Below are 23,949 nucleotides of genomic sequence, written 5' to 3' on the forward strand. Positions count from 1 at the left end.
GTTTGAGTGTCGCTGCTGGTGGAATAGTGATCTCAAAGAGAGTGAGTTAAGAAAGAGGGATTAAGTAGAAATCTGAAGAGAGAGACGAAAGGAAAGACTGAGGATTAAGACCATATGTAAACAAGAAAAGAAGAGGATAGAAAACAAGAGATGAGAGAAAATGGGCGATAAGGAGAAAACAGGAAACTGATTAAATACAAATGGAAGAAAAAAATGGAAGAAAAGCAACAAGATGGACTGCATGATAGTGTGTATCGTATGCATGATGGTACATGAGATTGCCTGTAGGAAGCATAATTCGCAACTCAGAGACACCACTGAAGTAATCACATCAAGTCTATATCATGAGAAGGTGGAAAATTTATGCTTCTTCCATAGTTGTCAAGAGGTCTCTCTCTCTCTCTCTCTCTCTCTCTCTCTCTCTCTCTCTCTCTCTCTCTCTCTCTCTCTCTCTCTCTCTCTCTGCTCACAGAGAGAAAGTTCATTACTTGAAGCTCCCAGAGTGAATGAAGAGGAGAAAGAAGGCACAGAAGGAGGTAGCACCTGTGCTATTCTTAAGGCCCCCCCCCCAATCTGGGTTTAAGAGAATGCCTGATGTCCCCCCACCCACCTACCTCCCCCTTTTGACAATGGCCTCCTCCAGGAAACCTAAAGTCTCGCCTGGCTCCCTCCACATCCTCCTGGGAATCGAAGCTGTGAAATACCGCCTCAGTCGAGACACAGCAATTATGATATTCTTTTTTTTTTTTTCCTAAATGCAACAATGGGGGATAATTTGGCACCATTGTTGTTCTTGCTTTCTCCCAGGATGCGTCATGGGGGCTCGGAGAGAGAGAGAGAGAGAGAGAGAGAGAGAGAGAGAGAGAGAGAGAGAGAGAGAGAGAGAGAGAGAGAGAGAGAGAGAGAGAGAGAGAGAGAGAGAGAGAGAGAGAGATAACGGAATGAGAATGAGGGAGAGATATGATAAGAGGTTGATATTACTGCTATTATGCCTGGCTCTTGTTTCTGCTCACCCCTGTGGTCAGTGACGAATAAAGAAGCGATGAGAGAGAGAGAGAGAGAGAGAGAGAGAGAGAGAGAGAGAGAGAGAGAGAGAGAGAGAGAGAGAGAGAGAGAGAGAGAGAGAGAGAGAGAGAGAGAGAGAGAGAGAGAGAGAGAGGAAACAATGTGACTGACCAGCAACTTTTCTCTCTTCATGAGACCAGAACATCTATTTTGCCTTATACGCAACTGTCTTTTGCTGCCTGGGCGAGCTACCATGAGGAAAGAAGGACACACACCGTTCTTATTTGCTCACATCTACTCTGTAGATGGCCTGTGCAATGCACTGAAACCAGTGTCCACTATCCACAGCCAAGCCGTACAAAAACAAATTCAATGCCTTAACAGCTTCATAAGTCCTGGTTTAGCATTCTGACAGCACGTTGCCCCTCGTATATCACATCGACCCCAATTCATTCTATCATTTGCACTCCTCTCACTACCATGAATGTTCAGACTCGATATTCCAAATTCTGTTTCACTTCATCCTTCCATTATCTCTCCCTTCTCACCCATCCATACAACCTCTCTTTCACAAGTAATTAAACCTCCTCATTCCACCGCCCACTACCCTTTCTTCCATTCCCATGTCCCGCCTTCCGAACACCACGCGCTCAACACGCACATGAAAGCATCGCTCTCCTCAGTAACTTCCACGTCTCAGTCTCAACCATTCCCTTTTCTCCCATTCATACAACTTCTCTTTTACAAGCAATTCAACCTCCTCATTCAACCACCCACTACCTTTTCTTCCATTCTCATATCCCACCTTCTACGCACTCAACACGCACATGAAAGCATCGCTTCCTTTAGTACCTTCCCCGCCCCAGCCACTCCCTTTGTCTCACTCCCACCTAATGCTACTCTTCACTCAATCATTTCGCGTGTCTGCACACAAGCTCTTTTCGACGCTCACCCTCGCACACCGCTCTTTTGATGTTTACATTCATCTTATTGAATTTCATCTTGTTCTGTAGTACGTATGAGATTGCATGCTTGCTTTTCTTCCCTCGAAGCCCTCCATTTGTGACATATCACAGATGTGGTACATGATCTTTGTGATGTCCATCATTGTAGACAGAGCTACCATTAACACTACCTACATCCTACTTCTAATCTCATAATGTAGACTGCCTGGTATTTCAGCTTACCCAAACGCAAGCTATACTCCCAAATGTGGTGCCAGAATTTCCCTTCTTTTCTTTTTCTCTTTTTTTTTGGTAAGAAATATTTTTCTAGTGGAGATAATGGTTTCATTCTACCGCCTCTCTGTACCATCTGAAACTTTACCATACAAAATGGGATGTGTGGGCCACAGAGCCTGCTCTTAAAGAAGAGGGTGTTTAGCTTGGTAGGGTATTACCTTATAGACCTTCTCCAGGTCTTTATACGAGAACTTGGTCTGTTGGAGCAAGTAAAGGCTTCTTCAATTGGTTGTTAGAAAGGGATGATGACTTTGTAACTATACGTCATCTGTGGGGGAGTAAACATATGATGGCAATCACCTTTTGATTTTTAGAAAGGGATGACGGGAGCATCTGGACGAACCAGAGAAAATATATATCGAAAAATATAGACCAAATGACGAAATAGAATGATAGAATATCTTATAATAAAAAAGGATAGAAATGTGTCTATTGCTACGCCAATGGAATAGACTCCGAAAACTAAGACGTATAGAGAAGCCATCCTAGGCAAAAATAGGTCTTTTCCATTAGGCATGAGTTACCTGATGAGAAATTATCATGTCTACTGTTTAACTGAGCTCCACTGAGGCCAGACAGAATAGACATAGACAGAGCTGCGTTATGGCGAGACATACAGCCGCATAGACGGATAGACAGAGAGAGAGACGAAAGGAAGAAACAGACAGATGAGTAGAAGACAGGCAAAGAGACGAACAGACACTCAGGAAGATAGGGAGATGGACAGATAGACAGACATTCAGGCAGCTGTGCAACAGACCTACCAACCAACAGGTAAGGAGACAGAGAAACATTCAGACAAACCTGCAGACAGACAGACAAACAGACAGGCAGAGAGAAAGAGAGACATTTAAACACTTTGAGAGGACTGAGTGCCAGACTCATTAAGCATTCCAGTTAATGATCTGTAATTGCTTTCATCTGGGAAACACTATAACTGGAGCTCGTTCTTGTCATTAAAATACTCACGTATGTAAGATAAAGTATCTATGATAAAGAATGAGAAGAGCTTATCTAACTTAGTGCGATCTGTTCAAACTCTTCGAAGCAGCAGTGATAAAGGAGGAACGAGGATGGGTTCATACTGAGATTCATATATATCCTGCACTTAGTCTCTTTCCTATGATATCGCCCCTTCTTAACCCCTGGGGTGAGGAAGGAGGAACACGACTCACGTATCTCCAGAGTGTCGTCGAAAGTGAGTGAGAGAGGCGGGAGCTGGGGACCGGGAAATCCCTCCCTCATATCTTACCAATGTTCGCTTGTTTCCGAGGCTACCTTGTCAAAGTGTGAAAGGGCTATTCTATATTATTTATTTATTCATTTATTATACTTTGTCGCTGTCTCCCGCGTTAGCGAGGTAGCGCAAGAAGATGAAACAATGGCCCAACCCACCCACATGCACAAGTATATACATACACGTCCACACACGCACATATACATATCTATACAATTCAACGTATACATACATAAACATACACAGACATATGCATATTTACACATGTACGTAATTCATACTGTCTGCCCTTATTCATTCCCGTCGCCACCCCGCCACACATGAAATAACAACCCCCTCCCCTCCTCATGTGCGCGAGGTAGCGCTAGGAAAAGACAACAAAGGCCACATTCGTTCACACTCAGTCTCTAGCTGTCATGTCATAATGCACCGAAACAACAGCTCCCTGTCCACATCCAGGCCCCAGAGAACTTTCCATGGTTTACCCCAGACACTTCACATGCCCTGGATCAATTCATTGACAGCACGTCGATCCCGGTATACCACATCGTTCCAATTCACCCTATTCCTTGCACACCTTTCACCCTCCTGCATGTTCAGGCCCCGATCACTCAAAATCTTTTTCACTCCATCTTTCCACCTCCAATTTGGTCTCCCACTTCTCGTTCCCTCCACCTCTGACACATATATCCTCTTTGTCAATCTTTCCTCACTCATTCTCTCCATGTGACCAAACCGTTTCAAAACACCCTCTTCTGCTTTCTCAACTACACTCTTTTTACCACCATACATGTCTCTTACCCTTTTATTACTTACTCGATCAAACCACCTCACACCACATATTGTCCTCAAACACCTCATTTCCAGCACATCCACCCTCCTCCGCGCAACTCTATCTGTAGCCCACACCTCGCAACCATATAACATTATTGAACCACTATTCCTTCAAACATACCCATTTTTGCTTTCCAAGATAACGTTTTCGATTTCCACACATTCTTCAACGCTCACAGAACTGTCGCCCCCTCCCCCACCCTATGATTCACTTCTTCTTCCATGGTTCCATCCGCTGCCAAATCCATTCCCAGATATTATCCCTGGGGATAGGGGAGAAAGAATACTTCCCATGTATTCCCTGCGTGTCGTAGAAGGCGACTAAAAGGGAAGGGAGCGGGTGGCTGGAAATCCTCCCCTCTTGTTTGTTTTTTTTTCCCAAAGAAGGAACAGAGAAGGGGGCCAGGTGAGGATATTCCCTCAAAGGCCCAGTCCTCTGTTCTTAACGCTACCTCGCTAACGTGGGAAATGGCGAATAGTATGAAAGAAAAGAAAAAGATATATATATATATATATATATATATATATATATATATATATATATATATATAATGTCGCTAGAGAGGTGACATGTGATTTGGGACACAGAAAACGTAATGTGTGATCATCACTTATCCAGTCAGGTTGGCTGACTGATCTTCGCTTAACCAGTTCCCATTAAACTAGTCCCGTGTTTGATCTTGAGCACAAATAGCTGAAGCATTATGCAAATATATAGACAGGCATTCTCCAAATATTAGACTAGTTTGAGGGATAGAAAAAAAAGATATGTATAGAAACCTCATTCGAGTCTTGGAATTGGACGACATAGGTCATACGAACTGGAAATACTATCCAGGTTGAGGTATGTTGAAGGATAGAAAATATAAGATGCATACAAACATCATTCGAGTCTTGGAATTGGACGACATGGCTCATACATCCTGGGAAAACTATTCAGGTTGAGATGTTGTCTGCGACAGAGCACTGTTTGATCACTGGGAATCAGAGATGGCAACTCGGTCTCCAGCACCATCAAACGCCCCTGACTGCCTCACACTGTGAATAATCTAAGATGTATATACGAAAGCTCCTGGGTTACTGTAACCCCCCTATACCTGACAGTGACTCCTTTTGTGTGCTTCTCATCTCCCTCCCAGAGGGACACACACACACACACACACACACACACACAGTTGTCATATTCATTCGCTTGCCACATTATCCTCCATTGTATCTCGTACGCTTTCCCCCCACCCCCCACGCCGCTCTCTCTCTCTCTCTCTCTCTCTCTCTCTCTCTCTCTCTCTCTCTCTCTCTCTCTCTCTCTCTCTCTCTATTCACCCAAACCCCTGGCCCACCTCCTCCTCCTCCTTCCCGCCCGCTACAAAGCCCATCACCATTGGACGCCCATTGTGCAGGCGGGAGTGTAGATTACGCCATGTTGACCATCTTGTAGGATCGACAGCTTGCCAACTCTGCCCTTTACTCTCGACAAGAAGGGAGCCACATAAACAGTAGCGACAACAACGTGAGGCCGCATTCCCTGTCGGGGTTTGATGTCGGCCCCTGACAATCTCCCCCACCAGACGATCCCCCCAGCTCCCATCACCATCTCAAGAGTCGACAGCCCAGCTGAAAGGAGCGCTACTGAGACGTCCTTTTGTTCCAGGGTCGGCCCCTCACAAGGCCGGTATATAAGACTGCTTGTCACCCGCCAACATTGTCATTATCATTATCATTATCATTATCATTATCATTATCATTATCATTATCATTATCATTATCATTATCATTATCATTATCATTATCATTATCATTATCATTATCATTATCATTATCATTATCATTATCATTATCATTATTATTATTATTATCATTGTCATTATCATTATCATTATCATTATCATTATCATTATCATTATCATTATCATTATCATTATCATTATCATTATCATTATCATTATCATTATCATTATCATTATCATTATCATTATCATTATCATTATCATTATCATTATCATTATCATTATCATTATCATTATCATCATTATTAAGATTATAATTATCATTATCATTATCATCATTATTAAGATTATAATTATCATTATCATTATCATTATTATTATTATTATCATTGTCATTATCATTATCATTATCATTATCATCATTATTAAGATTATAATTATCATTATCATTATCATTATCATCATTATTAAGATTATAATTATCATTATCATTATTATTATTATTATTATCATTATTATTATCATTATTATTATCATTGTCATTATCATTATCATTATCATTATCATTATCATTATCATTATCATTATCATTATCATCATTATTAAGATTATAATTATCATTATCATTATTATTATTATTATTATTATTATTATTATTATTATTATTATCATTATTATTATCATTGTCATTATCATTATCATTATCATTATTATTATCATTATTATTATTATTATTATTATTATCATTGTCATTATCATTATCATTATCATTATCATTATCATTATTATTATCATTGTCATTATCATTATCATTATCATTATCATTATCATTATCATTATTATTATCATTGTCATTATCATTATCATCATTATTAAGATTATAATTATCATTATCATTATTATTATTATCATTATTATTATCATTGTCATTATCATTATCATCATTATTAAGATTATAATTATCATTATCATTATCATCATTATTAAGATTATAATTATCATTATCATTATCATTATCATCATTATTAAGATTATAATTATCATTATCATTATCATTATCATCATTATTAAGATTATAATTATCATTATCATTATCATTATCATTATCATTATCATTATCATTATCATTATCATTATCATTATCATTATCATTATCATTATCATTATCATTATCATTATCATCATTATTAAGATTATAATTATCATTATCATTATCATTATCATTATCATTATCATTATTATTATCATTGTCATTATCATTATCATTATCATTATCATTATCATTATCATTATCATTATCATTATCATTATCATTATCATTATCATTATCATTATCATTATCATTATTATTATCATTGTCATTATCATTATCATTATCATTATCATTATCATTATCATTATCATTATCATTATCATTATCATTATCATTATCATTATCATTATCATTATCATTATCATTATCATTATCATTATCATTATCATTATCATTATCATTATCATTATCATTATCATTATCATTATCATTATCATTATCATTATCATTATCATTATCATTATTATTATCATTGTCATTATCATTATCATTATCATTATCATTATCATTATCATTATCATTATCATTATCATTATCATTATCATTATCATTATCATTATCATTATTATTATCATTGTCATTATCATTATCATTATCATTATCATTATCATTATCATTATCATTATCATTATCATTATCATTATCATCATTATTAAGATTATAATTATCATTATCATTATTATTATCATTGTCATTATCATTATCATCATTATTAAGATTATAATTATCATTATCATTATTATTATTATTATCATTATTATTATCATTGTCATTATCATTATCATCATTATTAAGATTATAATTATCATTATCATTATCATCATTATTAAGATTATAATTATCATTATCATTATCATTATCATCATTATTAAGATTATAATTATCATTATCATCATTATTAAGATTATAATTATCATTATCATTATCATCATTATTAAGATTATAATTATCATTATCATTATCATTATCATCATTATTAAGATTATAATTATCATTATCATCATTATTAAGATTATAATTATCATTATCATTATCATTATCATCATTATTAAGATTATAATTATCATTATCATTATCATTATCATTATCATTATCATTATCATTATCATTATCATTATCATTATCATTATCATTATCATCATTATTAAGATTATAATTATCATTATCATTATCATCATTATTAAGATTATAATTATCATTATCATTATCATCATTATTAAGATTATAATTATCATTATCATTATCATTATCATTATCATTATCATTATCATTATCATTATCATTATCATCATTATTAAGATTATAATTATCATTATCATTATCATCATTATTAAGATTATAATTATCATTATCATCATTATTAAGATTATAATTATCATTATCATCATTATTAAGATTATAATTATCATTATCATTATCATCATTATTAAGATTATAATTATCATTATCATTATTATTATCATTGTCATTATCATTATCATTATCATCATTATTAAGATTATAATTATCATTATCATTATCATCATTATTAAGATTATAATTATCATTATCATTATCATCATTATTAAGATTATAATTATCATTATCATTATCATTATCATCATTATTAAGATTATAATTATCATTATCATTATCATTATCATCATTATTAAGATTATAATTATCATTATCATCATTATTAAGATTATAATTATCATTATCATTATCATTATCATTATCATTATCATTATCATTATCATTATTATTATCATTATTATTATTATTATTATTATCATTGTCATTATCATTATCATTATCATTATCATTATCATTATCATTATCATTATCATTATCATCATTATTAAGATTATAATTATCATTATCATTATCATTATCATTATCATTATCATTATTATTATCATTATTATTATCATTGTCATTATCATTATCATTATCATCATTATTAAGATTATAATTATCATTATCATTATTATTATCATTATTATTATCATTGTCATTATCATTATCATTATCATTATCATCATTATTAAGATTATAATTATCATTATCATTATCATTATCATCATTATTAAGATTATAATTATCATTATCATTATCATTATCATTATCATTATCATTATCATTATCATTATCATTATCATCATTATTAAGATTATAATTATCATTATCATTATCATCATTATTAAGATTATAATTATCATTATCATCATTATTAAGATTATAATTATCATTATCATTATCATCATTATTAAGATTATAATTATCATTATCATCATTATTAAGATTATAATTATCATTATCATTATTATTATTATTATTATCATTGTCATTATCATTATCATTATTATTATCATTATTATTATTATCATTATTATTATTATTATTATTATCATTATTATAGTTATTATTATTGTTATTACTATTATCATTATCATCATTGTTATAATTATCATTATCATTATCATCATTATTAAGATTATAATTATCATTAATATCATTACTTCATTATCATTATTATCATTATCGAAACGTTGATGATAATTCGCATATGAGTTAACGCATCCATCATCTCCTTAAGTAATTTCTTTATATTTACCAGTCCCATCAACTTATACTACACAGACACTTAAAAGTTAAGTGTCGACCTCTCAAAGGTTTTATCTGGTGGCCGTGACACATCGGCTATTCGTTCTCAACACCTGTGTTCCTCATCTGAACAACCACGTTCGTATCCCTTCCCTGGAGTTCACAGCACCGGCTTTGGCTTCACCGTACCTCATTTCGTACATGATCAAGGGACCCGTCCACCTTTTAAGAGTAGTCTGCGAGGCTTTGAAACACTTATGGAATGATTTTCTCACTTTACGACTCGTTTGAAACATTAATCTTCGACGCGTCAGAACCTGTTGATCCAGAGTGTTTACAACCCGACCTCCTGTCGCTACAAGGTCTTCGTTCTTGGATTAAAGATGGGGAGTTGGATCTTCTGTTGGGTGGTCCGGTGCAAAAACCCCCACCCACCCCTCTCTAACCCCCTGGTCTGAAGCCGGTCTGCTTCAATGCGGACGTGCCCAATATCCGAAATGACCCAGACAGCTCTGTAGAGACGAGAAGGAAGGGAGAAAAAAAAGGAAAAAAAAGACATTTTCTTTCCCTCAGCTGCGAAATTTTGCCATTGATGCCAAAATACCTATGAATTTGTGTGCTTGCAAGCAACGTCGTATGTGTGTGTGTGTGTGTGTGTGTGTGTGTGTGTGTGTGTGCCAAGCACCAGAGAAGAAAGGGGAAACTAAAGCATAAATAACTGTGGTTCCATTCTTACATATACGGGAGGGGGCCATGAGGACGAATGGTATGCAAAGACGATTACGTGATTATCCCCCAGAGACGAAAGAGCTTGTGGAAGCCCCACCCAGCTCTGGAAAAGCTTCCATACCCAGAAATCCTTCCAGGAAGCAGCGATATTGCTAATATTCAGATGTAAGGACTACCGCGAGGCTAACAGGGAATACATCAAGCCACGAAGATATTCGCTTCCATCATTAGCTCTGGATATCAACATGTCATTTTCTTTTTCTTTTTTCTCTTTTCAGTTCTGAGTGTCATTGATTCATGGGATGGCATTCTATTCCTTTTTTTTTTCCTTATGTTTTCCTCATGGAATGGAACATGGGCGAAAAATATTAAGTACCTGAAGTTTACGTCGATATTTGGATAGGCTCAAACATCACAATGTCACAACATGAGCCATCTGGATGGACGCGAACCACCTGGACTATACAACACCAGCTCTTTAGGCAGCAGCTCATCACCTGTCACAGGTACCAGCAACCATCTAGGCAGAAACCAACCATCTGCCATACACAGCAATAGCCATCTGGGAAGACAACACTAACCACCTGTCTAACACATCAAGAGCCATCTAGAAAGACACCAATAAACCACCTGTCTAACAAACCAAAGGCTAGTTTCCCAGACTAACTAACTCTCTACCAATCACAATCACCAGTTTCGTCTAAATGCTCTACATCATCACTCAACACTAATAAATCGCTAAATAATCCAAATTATACTTGAGTTATCTTTCTCCTTTTTCTACCTTGGCATCAAGATCAACTCTACAAACTTGTCTGATTATATGCCATGGCTCCCTGTCCCTCACTCAACCCCAGGGTACTAACCTTCTGGGCCACAACCCCAGTCCTAGCTCTAACCCCGCCCTAACCCCATTGGGACCTGGGGAATAAAAGCTTCACAAGAATCCTTTCGTTTTGGTTTGGGATCCAGTTCCTCCTGCAGGAGGACCAGGTTTAAAGCTGCTGCACTCGAAGTCCTTACTTCGATGTGATGCCTCAAACAGTTGAGTTCGACAATTCCTACAACATGTTATTATTAACTAGTGAGCGTTACGTCACTGGCATATAAGAGTCAGTTACGTTGTTTCGCACTGTCTAGACTCTAGAGGACATGAATATAGTTGGCTGTCATATTTTGCCTTAAAGGTGTCAATCCCATATACCCAGCATGAGACGTTCGTCAGTAGGTCTTCACACCATGGTTGTAGCCACTGCAATGTTGCTTGAAGACGCAACTGTGTCTGTCAGAGTCGAAACTTCCCCTAAGGAATGAAAGAACTGATGCTCTTCATGGGAATGAAAGAAAGAAGTGCTGCCCCTCATTCTGAGGGGAAAGAAAGAAGTGTTGCCCCTCATTTTGAGGGGAAAGAAAGAAGTGTTGCCCCTCATTCTGAGGGGAAAGAAAGAAGTGTTGCCCCTCATTCTGAGGGGAAAGAAAGAAGTGTTGCCCCTCATTCTGAGGGGAAAGAAAGAAGTGTTGCCCCTCATTCTGACGGGAAAGAAAGAAGTGTTGCCCCTCATTCTGAGGGGAAAGAAAGAAGTGTTGCCCCTCATTTTGAGGGGAAAGAAAGAAGTGTTGCCCCTCATTTTGAGGGGAAAGAAAGAAGTGTTGCCCCTCATTCTGAGGGGAAAGAAAGAAGTGTTGCCCCTCATTCTGAGGGGAAAGAAAGAAGTGTTGCCCCTCATTCTGAGGGGAAAGAAAGAAGTGTTGCCCCTCATTCTGAGGGGAGAGAGAGTCTCGCCACCACCTGACCAGCCATCAGGACACAGGTTGGCGTTGCTTCATCACTACAAAATCTGCGTTTGTTTTAAGGGAGATAAAGTACAGACTCAAGCTAGCAAGACGTGGTGGCATCTCATACCTCAAGTTGCTCTCTAGACACACTTGGATTTGAAAAGCTAAAAAAGGTGTCTTGTTTTCAGATAAAGGGCTTCTCCATCGTTTTCTTTTGCACAAAGTTTCTTGTTCTCTGATCAAGTTTCTCCATCGTTTTCTTTTGCATAAAGTTCCTTGTTTTCTGATCAAACTTCTCCATCGTTTTCTTTTGCATAAAGTTTCTTGTTTTCAGATCAAGCTTCTCCATCGTTTTCTTTTGCATAAAGTTTCTTGTTTTCTGATCAAGCTTCTCCATCGTTTTCTCTTACATGAAGTTTCTTGCTTTCAGATTAAGCTTCTCTCCATCGTTTTCTTTTGCATAAAGTTCCTTGTTTTCTGATCAAACTTCTCCATCGTTTTCTTTTGCATAAAGTTTCTTGTTTTCAGATTGAGCCTCTTCATCGTTTTCTTTTACACATAGCATTGCCTTCATTACTTAAGAAGTTGAATTCCCTTCATAAGCTCAGTTAACATCATCCGTGACTCATGTAAACCCCCACGTCTGACAGAGGGAGGAGAGTTACATTTTTTCTTTTCTCTCTGGCGCAGCTTTTCTCTCGCCCTCCCTCCACCACCACGTCTTGTAAGTGATAAACTCCCAACTTCCCTCAGGGGCTTGTCCTTGTCTCCCATGTCATCAGCCGTCATTAAAACTTTGTAGCAAGGGTGTTTGTACTTGCATATGATCCTTATGTGCCGGGAATTTTTCATCCGTAATTTATTCATTGGGTGACCGACATACCCAAACCCCAGATTTCTCCTGCCTTTGTCTTGGTTCATTTCCGTAAGGGTTATTTTCTCGTAGAGGTGAACGACACTCAGGCTCGTAATGTAGTCTTAAGATGAAGTAAAATTCCTCACACACACATAACGTTTTCTTCACTCTCTTAAGATGCGAATACAAGAAAGCGCTTCAGTTATTCGTCCATTGGATGAATGAGATTTCCCAGACCCCTCTGTCTTGTTTTTTTTAACTTACCCCATTTTAATTTTAATTTAGCCCTTTTCAAATTATATTTTCCACAAGGGAGAATTAAATTAAGAGTTCATAACCTCGGGTTTTGAAGATTAAACCCAGGCTCACAAATCCCAAACTACTGAACTCCATAATTATCTTCGTATAGAAAATGTTTCGTCGCCACACTTAAAAGGGGAAACTTTGCCAATTCCTCGATTTCGCTAGAATGGCCTGGGATGTCAGAGAAATAGCATCATGACCACCATAATCTAACCTTGCGAAATAAGTGCAAAAAAATTTTACCCCCGATAGCCACATATCGAGTTAAACATATGTATTATCATGAAACTAATTAGTTACAAAGCTTTCGTCATGGGTAATTAGCTCGGCGATATGTTGATGATAATTAGTGTTATCATCATTTGGTGAGGATCATGTAACAAGATGACTGAACCACGTGGAGTAATTAGATAATGAAACAAGTGAGGAAATTATATGAGAAATTATACGACAGATTATCAGGATTCCGTTATATAAACCTGTTTATGTAAATGATGTAGCATCAAAAAGATTCTTCCGTAGACTATAATTGAAGGAAATGTATATAATTACTACTAATACCTTTATATGAGAACTTTCTAGGAAAAGAATTATTGCAAAATTATATAGAATTTGAAGGCAGCGGTCAGTGGGCTATTATTTTTATTATCATTATTATTATTATCATTATCATTATTATTATTACTATTATTATTATTATTATTATTATTATTATTATTATTATTATTATTATTATTATTATTATTATCATTATTATTATTATTATTATTATTATCATTATTATTATTATTACTATTATTATCATTATAATTATCATTATTATAATCATTATTATCATTATTATTATTATCATCATTGTTGTTATTATCATTATCATATTTGTTATCATTCTTATCATTGTCATTATTATTATTATTATTACTATTGTTATCATTATTATCATTATTATTATTATTATCATGACTATTATCATTATTATTATGATGATGATTATTATCATTTCTATCATTAATATTATCATCATTATTATTATCATTATTATTATTACATATTACTATTATCATCATTATCATTATCATTAATATCATGATTATCATTATTGTTATCATTAGTATTATCATTGACATTATATTCATTATTATTGATTATCATCATTATTATTATCATCATTGTTATCATTACCATTAATGTAGTTATCATTATAATCATTTTTATTACTATCATTATCATTATTACCACTGTTGATATCATACATACCATCATTATCATTATCATTATTACCACTGTTATTATCATACCATCATTATCATTATCATTATTACCACTATTATCATCATACCATCATTATCATTATCATTATTACCACTGTTGATATCATACATACCATCATTATCATTATCATTATCATTACTACCACTGTTATTATCATACCATCATTATCATTATCATTATTACCACTATTATCATCATACCATCATTATCATTATGACCACTACTATCATCATGCTTACCATCATTATCAATATCATTAACATTATCATTAAGCGTCATTGCTATCAGCTACACACACACAGGACCAAAGCATGGCCTGTACGTATGTAAGCCAGGCACACAACACTTGGTCTTGCATCAGACTCCTCCCTGATAACATGGTGGCTCAATAATTTGTGGGTACAGTTCTCGCCCCCTCTGGGTAAAAGGTCAAAAAGCAATTGAGTGTGGGAGTGGGTGGGTTGTGATGTTAATGTGTGTGTGTGTGTGTGTGTGTGTGTGTACATTTGCAGGTCCCCCCCATCTCTCTCTCTCTCTCTCTCTCTCTCTCTCTCTCTCTCTCTCTCTCTCTCTCTCTCTCTCTCTCTCTCTCTCTCTCTCTCTCTCTCTCTCTCTCTCTCTCTCGTGTTTCAACTCATTTGTCTTGTTTTTTCTCTTCCTCTTTAATAGTATCATTTGATATTTCTCCCACGCAGCAGAGCAAGATGACACAAAAGACCCATACATATATATATATATATATATATATATATATATATATATATATATATATATATAAATATTATCCCTGGGGATAGGGGAGAAAGAATACTTCCCACGTATTCCCTGCGTGTCGTAGAAGGCGACTAAAAGGGGAGGGAGCGGGTGGCTGGAAATCCTACCCTTTCTTGTTTTTTTTAAATTTTCCAAAAGAAGGAACAGAGAAGGGGGTCAGGTGAGGATATTCCCTCTAAGGCCCAGTTCTCTGTTCTTAACGCTACCTCGCTAACGCGGGAAATGACAAATAGTATGAAAAAAAAATATATATATATATATATATATATATATATATATATGAAAAAAAAAAAAATATATATATATATATATATATATATATATATATATATATATATATATATATATATATATATATATATATATATATATATTCCCTGGGGATAGGGGAGAAAGAATACTTCCCACGTATTCCCTGCGTGTCGTAGAAGGCGACTAAAAGGGGAGGGAGCGGGTGGCTGGAAATCCTACCCTTTCTTGTTTTTTTTAAATTTTCCAAAAGAAGGAACAGAGAAGGGGGTCAGGTGAGGATATTCCCTCTAAGGCCCAGTTGCGAGGCGTGGGCTATGGATGGAGTTGTGCGCAGGAGGATGGATGTGCTGGAAATGAGATGTTTGAGGACAATGTGTGGTGTGAGGTGGTTTGATCGAGTAAGTAACGTAAGGGTAAGAGAGATGTGTGGAAATAAAAAGAGCGTGGTTGAGAGAGCAGAAGAGGGTGTTTTGAAATGGTTTGGGCACATGGAGAGAATGAGTGAGGAAAGATTGACCAAGAGGATATATGTGTCGGAGGTGGAGGGAACGAGGAGAAGAGGGAGACCAAATTGGAGGTGGAAAGATGGAGTGAAAAAGATTTTGTGTGATCGGGGCCTGAACATGCAGGAGGGTGAAAGGAGGGCAAGGAATAGAGTGAATTGGAGCGATGTGGTATACAGGGTTTGACGTGCTGTCAGTGGATTGAATCAAGGCATGTGAAGCGTCTGGGGTAAACCATGGAAAGCTGTGTAGGTATGTATATTTGCGTGTGTGGACGTATGTATATACATGTGTATGGGGGGGGGGGGTTGGGCCATTTCTTTCGTCTGTTTCCTTGCGCTACCTCGCAAACGCGGGAGACAGCGACAAAGTATAAAAAAAAAAAAAAAAAAATATATATATATATATATATATATATATATATATATATATATATATATATATATATATATATATATATATATATATATATATATATTCCCTGGGGATAGGGGAGAAAGAATACTTCCCACGTATTCCCTGCGTGTCGTAGAAGGCGACTAAAAGGGAAGGGAGCGGGGGGCTGGAAATCCTCCCCTCTCGTTTTTTTTTTTTTTTTTTTAATTTTCCAAAAGAAGGAACAGAGAAGAGGTCCAGGTGAGGATATTCCCTCAAAGGCCCAGTCCTCTGTTCTTAACGCTACCTCGCTATCGCGGGAAATAGCGAATAGTATGAAAAAAAAAAAAAATATATATATATATATATATATGTGTGTGTGTGTGTGTGTGAGAGAGAGAGAGAGAGAGAGAGAGAGAGAGAGAGAGAGAGAGAGAGAGAGAGAGAGAGAGAGAGAGAGAGAGAGAGCTAATTGTATAACACAGTTATATAAGTAACATCGCGTCATGTGATAATGCTGAGTCGTATGGCTAGGTTAGGTCCTGGAGTTGTCTAAGGTCCTATTGAAACGAAACTCGCATAGGACTATCATCCTTAATGGTGATGCCAGATCAACACACTCTCTCTCTCTCTCTCTCTCTCTCTCTCTCTCTCTCTCTCTCTCTCTCTCTCTCTCTCTCTCTCTCTCTCTCTCTCACAAAAAAGGTAGGTCTAACTCCCATAGCGAGCGACAGAGCTATGGTGACGTCAAAGAAAACGAGATTGTTCTAGGGAAAGAAGACTCGTACAAAGTCATTGTTTAGGAAAGCCACGAGATAGTTCACCAAACAAGTCTCCTTACAAGAGGGCCTCACTTCCCGGAAGGCGCCCCCTACATATGGTAGGAGTTGAGGATAATTGGATTGGTGTGTGTGTGTGTACCTATGCCGGGGGGGAGAACAGAAAACGGTGAGGGTGTTATCAGTAGAGTACATTTGACAAAGAAAATGGGTAGATTTCTTGAATCTGTTATTTTCTTTTCTTTATACGATAGATTTGTTTTATTGTGTTTCTATAAGATATAAGATCTATATATCTATGTCCAGTATCTATCACTATCTCTCCCATGTTTTGATCATCCATGCACTATTTCCTCCATGCATTGATCATCCATGCACTATCTCTTCCATGTACTGATCATCCATGCACTATCTGCTCCATGTATTGATCATCCATGCACCATCTCCTCCATGTCTTGATCATCCATGCACTATCTCCTCCATGTATTGACCATCCATGCACTATCTCTTCCATGTATTGATCATCCATGCACTATCTCTTCCATGTATTGATCATCCATGCACTATTTCCTCCATGTATTGATCATCCATGCACTATCTCCTTCATGTATTGATCATCCGTGCATTATCTCCTCCATGTATTAATCATCCAGGCACTATATCCTCCATATATTGATCATCCATGCACTATCTCCTCCATGTATTGATCATCCCTGCACTATCTCTTCCATGTAATGATTATCCATGCACCATCTCCTCCATGTATTGATCATCCATGCACCATCTCCTCCATGTATTGATCATCCATGCGCTCTCCTCAACACGTAGTATGTTTACCTCTAACCGAGGGAGGAGCTTCAGTGTCCACTCTCAATGCACTTCTGCCCCTCTCGTTAATTCCCTCTTCCTTTCATTCCATCAGTGGACTCACTCCCCCATCATCTTTCATAACGCTACTCCTTCCATTCTATTTTCTCCTGTCATTATCTTTCTCTCCTATTCCTCGTTCTGATAATCCACTTGTTTATCATTTTCTTTGTCAAGAACAGAGGACTGAGCCTTAGGGGAAAATCATCCCTTGGTCCCCTTCTCTGTTACCGTGTTAGAGCCAGGAAACAGACGAAGAAAGGCACATTTACTCATATACACATATACATATATATATAAAGTACACATTAGAACACTTACGTAAACATACATACACATATATATGTATACACATACACATAAGCATGAATATACATATGAATGCATGTACACATAAATACTTGCTCACCGTCATCCATTCTCGACGCCACCCCGCCCCTACAGGAAACACCACAAATGCACGAAGGAAAATAAGAGATAACGTATACATTCTCATCTTCTCCACCACACCTGATCGCCTCCCCTCTGCTTCAGCGAGGTATCTTCAGCCAGGAAACAGACGGTGAAAGGCCACGTTCGCTCACACACACACACAATATATATATATATATATATATATATATATATATATATATATATATATATATATATATATATATATATATATATATATATATATATATTATCCCTGGGGATAGGGGAGAAAGAATACTTCCCACGTATTCCCTGCGTGTCGTAGAAGGCGACTAAAAGGGAAGGGAGCGGGGGGCTGGAAATCCTCCCCTCTTGTTTTGTTTTTCTTTCCCAAAGAAGGAACAGAGAAGGGAGCCAGATGAGGATATTCCTTCAAAGGCCCAGTCCTCTGTTCTTAACGCTACCTCGCTATCGCGGGAAATAGCGAATAGTATGAAAAAAAAATATATATATATATATATATATATTATAGCTCCTATCCTGGTGGAGGATAAACTTGGTTTACAGCACATAAGACCATACTCAAGCCGCGCCTCGGGTTCACGTCTAAGCTTGAGCTTGTGGTCTGGACCGCTGGTGACACAACAAAGTGCTCTTTTGCCCCAGGAAGTAGCGCTGCTCCTCCACTCGTACACCACTCGGAGCTGTGCTCCATTACCGTGCAGTGAAGACGCGTTTCATCATCATCATCATCACCTGAATCCATCAGAGGTGGTGAGTGTGGACACTTACAGTCCTCCTCTTCATACATGTGTAGGTTTGTACTCATGTATTTGTAATGACATCTCAGCACTGTGGGGGAGAGGAAAGCACCGCCATCTCACGTGTGTGTGTGTGTGTGTGTATAAGACGAAGCGAACTCCACTGTGATATCCTTATATATATATATATATATATATATATATATATATATATATATATATATATATATATATATATATATATATATATATATATATATATATATATATATATATATATATATATATATGATATATATATATATTCATTCTCACTCGCCCTGAGCCAGCGAGCGTTCTTCACGCGTCGAGATGTTTCGCATCGGTTCTCTCTCTCTCTCTCTCTCTCTCTCTCTCTCTCTCTCTCTCTCTCTCTCTCTCTCTCTCTCTCTCTCTCTCTCTCTCTCTCTCTCCTCTCTCGACGAGTGGGGGAGCCGCCTATCTTGAGCACCCTCGTAGGTGGCGACATGACGCTTGGAAAGCGCCACCATTGCTAACAGTCGTATGCTATCCTCTCCTCGCCCCTCACTAACTGAATTCTGTCACCTCTCAAGCTTACCTAGGTCTTAATGAATGCTCTCTGTGCCCCCTCCTTCCTCTCCCTCAAGTCCTGTCTCTATTCCCGGGTCTACCGAGCGGACGCGGTTGTAGCAAGCGTTAGTCACGTACCTTAATCACTTGTCGCCTCTCCACAGACTCACCTGGCCGGCCGCGTGTGAGGAGACGATCCTCTACACACCTCTTCTCCTCTTGTACTCCCTCCATCATCCAAGTTGCGACCAGGAAGACCTCACCCTCTGTCTCCTCCTTATTCCTTTTCAGTGTGGTCGTTAGGTTTACCGCCAAAGTTCCATAGCAGGGAGAAGCGGCATGTTTCATGCTAGTCTTGTGGGTAATTAGTGGAAAGTTGGAGACAATCCGAAAGTTTTAGAAGGAAAAAAAGTATGTATTTTGAATATATGTCTCTCTCAGGATGACCTACGGTAAGTGTACACGTTGCGTCGTGGCATTGAATGTTCTTCAGTCCCTCTGAACAGCGTAGTGGCATAACAGACACCTCCTCCTGTATGTGGCCCACATTCACTGCACTGCTTCTCCTCCACACACTTCCATAACCTCCCCAACACCCTATACTGCTCTTCCTTCCATCCCCCTCGACCCCCCATCCCTTGCACAAACCTCCCTTTCTCACTCTACCCTCACCCTCCGTATAGCACTCTCTTCTCCTAACCCACCCTCCACCAACTCGTCCAGCTAGCAACCCCTTTCTGAGAGCCTCCTCACCCTCTCTCATCATAGCCTAGCTCCACCTTCCCACACACCCCATTACTCAGATGTGACCTGTGCTGGACGTAGTCCAATATATATATATATATATATATATATATATATATATATATATATTGACAGGCGTGCGAAAGAGAGACTTTTGGATGTTAATGTGCTGAGAGGTGCAACTGGAGGGATGTCTGATCATTATCTTGTGGAGGCTAAGGTGAAGATTAGTATGGGTTTTCAGAAAAGAGGAGTGAATGTTGGGGTGAAGAAGGTGGTGAGAGTGAGTGAGCTTGGGAAGGAGACCTGTGTGGGGAAGTACCAGGAGAGACTGTGTACAGAATGGAAAAAGGTGAGAACAATGGAAGTAAGGGGAGTGGGGGAGGAATGGGATGTATTTAGGGAATCAGTGATGGATTGCGCAAAAGATGCTTGTGGCATGAGAAGAGTGGGAGGTGGGCTGTTTAGAAAGGGTAGTGAGTGGTGGGATGAAGAAGTAAGAGTATTAGTGAAAGAGAAGAGAGAGGCATTTGGACGATTTTTGCAGGGAAAAAATGCAATTGAGTGGGAGAAGTATAAAAGAAAGAGACAGGAGGTCAAGAGAAAGGTGCAAGAGGTGAAAAAAAGGGCAAATGAGAGTTGGGGTGAGAGACTATCAGTAAATTTTAGGGAGAATAAAAAGATGTTCTGGAAGGAGGTAAATAGGGTGCGTAAGACAAGGGAGCAAATGGGAACTTCAGTGAAGGGCGTAAATGGGGAGGTGATAACAAGTAGCGGTGATGTGAGAAGGAGATGGAATGAGTATTTTGAAGGTTTGTTGAATGTGTCTGATGACAGAGTGGCAGATATAGGGTGTTTTGGTCGAGGTGATGTGCAAAGTGAGAGGGTTAGGGAAAATGATTTGGTAAACAGAGAAGAGGTAGTAAAAGCTTTGCGGAAGATGAAAGCCGGCAAGGCAGCAGGTTTGGATGGTATTGCAGTGGAATTTATTAAAAAGGGGGGTGACTGTATTGTTGACTGGTTGGTAAGGTTATTTAATGTATGTATGACTCATGGTGAGGTGCCTGAGGATTGGCGGAATGCGTGCATAGTGCCATTGTACAAAGGCAAAGGGGATAAGAGTGAGTGCTCAAATTACAGAGGTATAAGTTTGTTGAGTATTCCTGGTAAATTATATGGGAGGGTATTGATTGAGAGGGTGAAGGCATGTACAGAGCATCAGATTGGGGAAGAGCAGTGCGGTTTCAGAAGTGGTAGAGGATGTGTGGATCAGGTGTTTGCTTTGAAGAATGTATGTGAGAAATACTTAGAAAAGCAAATGGATTTGTATGTAGCATTTATGGATCTGGAGAAGGCATATGATAGAGTTGATAGAGATGCTCTGTGGAAGGTATTAAGAATATATGGTGTGGGAGGAAAGTTGTTAGAAGCAGTGAAAAGTTTTTATCGAGGATGTAAGGCATGTGTACGTGTAGGAAGAGAGGAAAGTGATTGGTTCTCAGTGAATGTAGGTTTGCGGCAGGGGTGTGTGATGTCTCCATGGTTGTTTAATTTGTTTATGGATGGGGTTGTTAGGGAGGTAAATGCAAGAGTCCTGGAAAGAGGGGCAAGTATGAAGTCTGTTGGGGATGAGAGAGCTTGGGAAGTGAGTCAGTTGTTGTTCGCTGATGATACAGCGCTGGTGGCTGATTCATGTGAGAAACTGCAGAAGCTGGTGACTGAGTTTGGTAAAGTGTGTGGAAGAAGAAAGTTAAGAGTAAATGTGAATAAGAGCAAGGTTATTAGGTACAGTAGGGGTGAGGGTCAAGTCAATTGGGAGGTGAGTTTGAATGGAGAAAAACTGGAGGAAGTGAAGTGTTTTAGATATCTGGGAGTGGATCTGTCAGCGGATGGAACCATGGAAGCGGAAGTGGATCATAGGGTGGGGGAGGGGGCGAAAATTTTGGGAGCCTTGAAAAATAGTGTGGAAGTCGAGAACATTATCTCGGAAAGCAAAAATGGGTATGTTTGAAGGAATAGTGGTTCCAACAATGTTGTATGGTTGCGAGGCGTGGGCTATGGATAGAGATGTGCGCAGGAGGATGGATGTGCTGGAAATGAGATGTTTGAGGACAATGTGTGGTGTGAGGTGGTTTGATCGAGTAAGTAACGTAAGGGTAAGAGAGATGTGTGGAAATAAAAAGAGCGTGGTTGAGAGAGCAGAAGAGGGTGTTTTGAAATGGTTTGGGCACATGGAGAGAATGAGTGAGGAAAGATTGACCAAGAGGATATATGTGTCGGAGGTGGAGGGAACGAGGAGAAGAGGGAGACCAAATTGGAGGTGGAAAGATGGAGTGAAAAAGATTTTGTGTGATCGGGGCCTGAACATGCAGGAGGGTGAAAGGAGGGCAAGGAATAGAGTGAATTGGAGCGATGTAGTATACAGGGGTTGACGTGCTGTCAGTGGATTGAATCAAGGCATGTGAAGCGTCTGGGGTAAACCATGGAAAGCTGTGTAGGTATGTATATTTGCGTGTGTGGACGTATGTACATGTGTATGGGGGGGGGGGGGTGGGCCCATTTCTTTCGTCTGTTTCCTTGCGCTACCTCGCAAAGCGGGAGACAGCGACAAAGTATAAAAAAAAAAAAAAAAAAAAAAAAAAAATAATATAATATATATATATATATATTATATATATATTATATATATATGTTAACCAAATGGCGTCCTAGCTTCGTCTCTTCGATGTATATCAACTGACTGTTATATTTCTCTCTTGTGTCTCCCTGATGATGTGATTATTACTCGAAAGTGCACTGGGAACTTTTCGTGTTTCATTTTCCCCGTGGACTCATAGGAATACATACATATATATATATATATATATATATATATATATATATATATATATATATATATATATATATATATATATATATATATATATATATATATATATATATATATATATATATTAAAAAAACGTAGTTACTTCTGCAAGGAATTGAACCTGAGAAATGTAAGTATTGTCTTATCTTTAAAGAAGATCTGTAATGTTGTTTTGATGTAACTGATTTCGGTGATAGTGATGAACAGATGAACAAGTAGAGACATGTACAGAGGTCCATGTCATTGCTCCATTATAGTAAGATTATTTTTTTTTTCATATGTATTCGCCATTTCCCGCCTTAGCGAGGTAGCGTTAAGAACAGAGGACTGAGCCTTAGAGGGAATATCCTCACTTGGCCCCCTTCTCTGTTCCTTCTTTTGG

The 23,949-nt window shown here is 37.6% G+C and overlaps 1 protein-coding gene across 1 annotated transcript in view; it reads right to left on the reverse strand.

Moving 5' to 3' along the window:
- Positions 1 to 23,949, reverse strand: part of LOC139762017 (probable serine/threonine-protein kinase DDB_G0281745) — a 175,568-nt gene that overhangs the window by 81,355 nt on the left and 70,264 nt on the right. The window lies entirely within an intron of this gene.

The sequence above is a fragment of the Panulirus ornatus genome, chromosome 42, assembly GCF_036320965.1.
Source record: "Panulirus ornatus isolate Po-2019 chromosome 42, ASM3632096v1, whole genome shotgun sequence".
Lineage (NCBI taxonomy): Eukaryota > Metazoa > Arthropoda > Malacostraca > Decapoda > Palinuridae > Panulirus > Panulirus ornatus.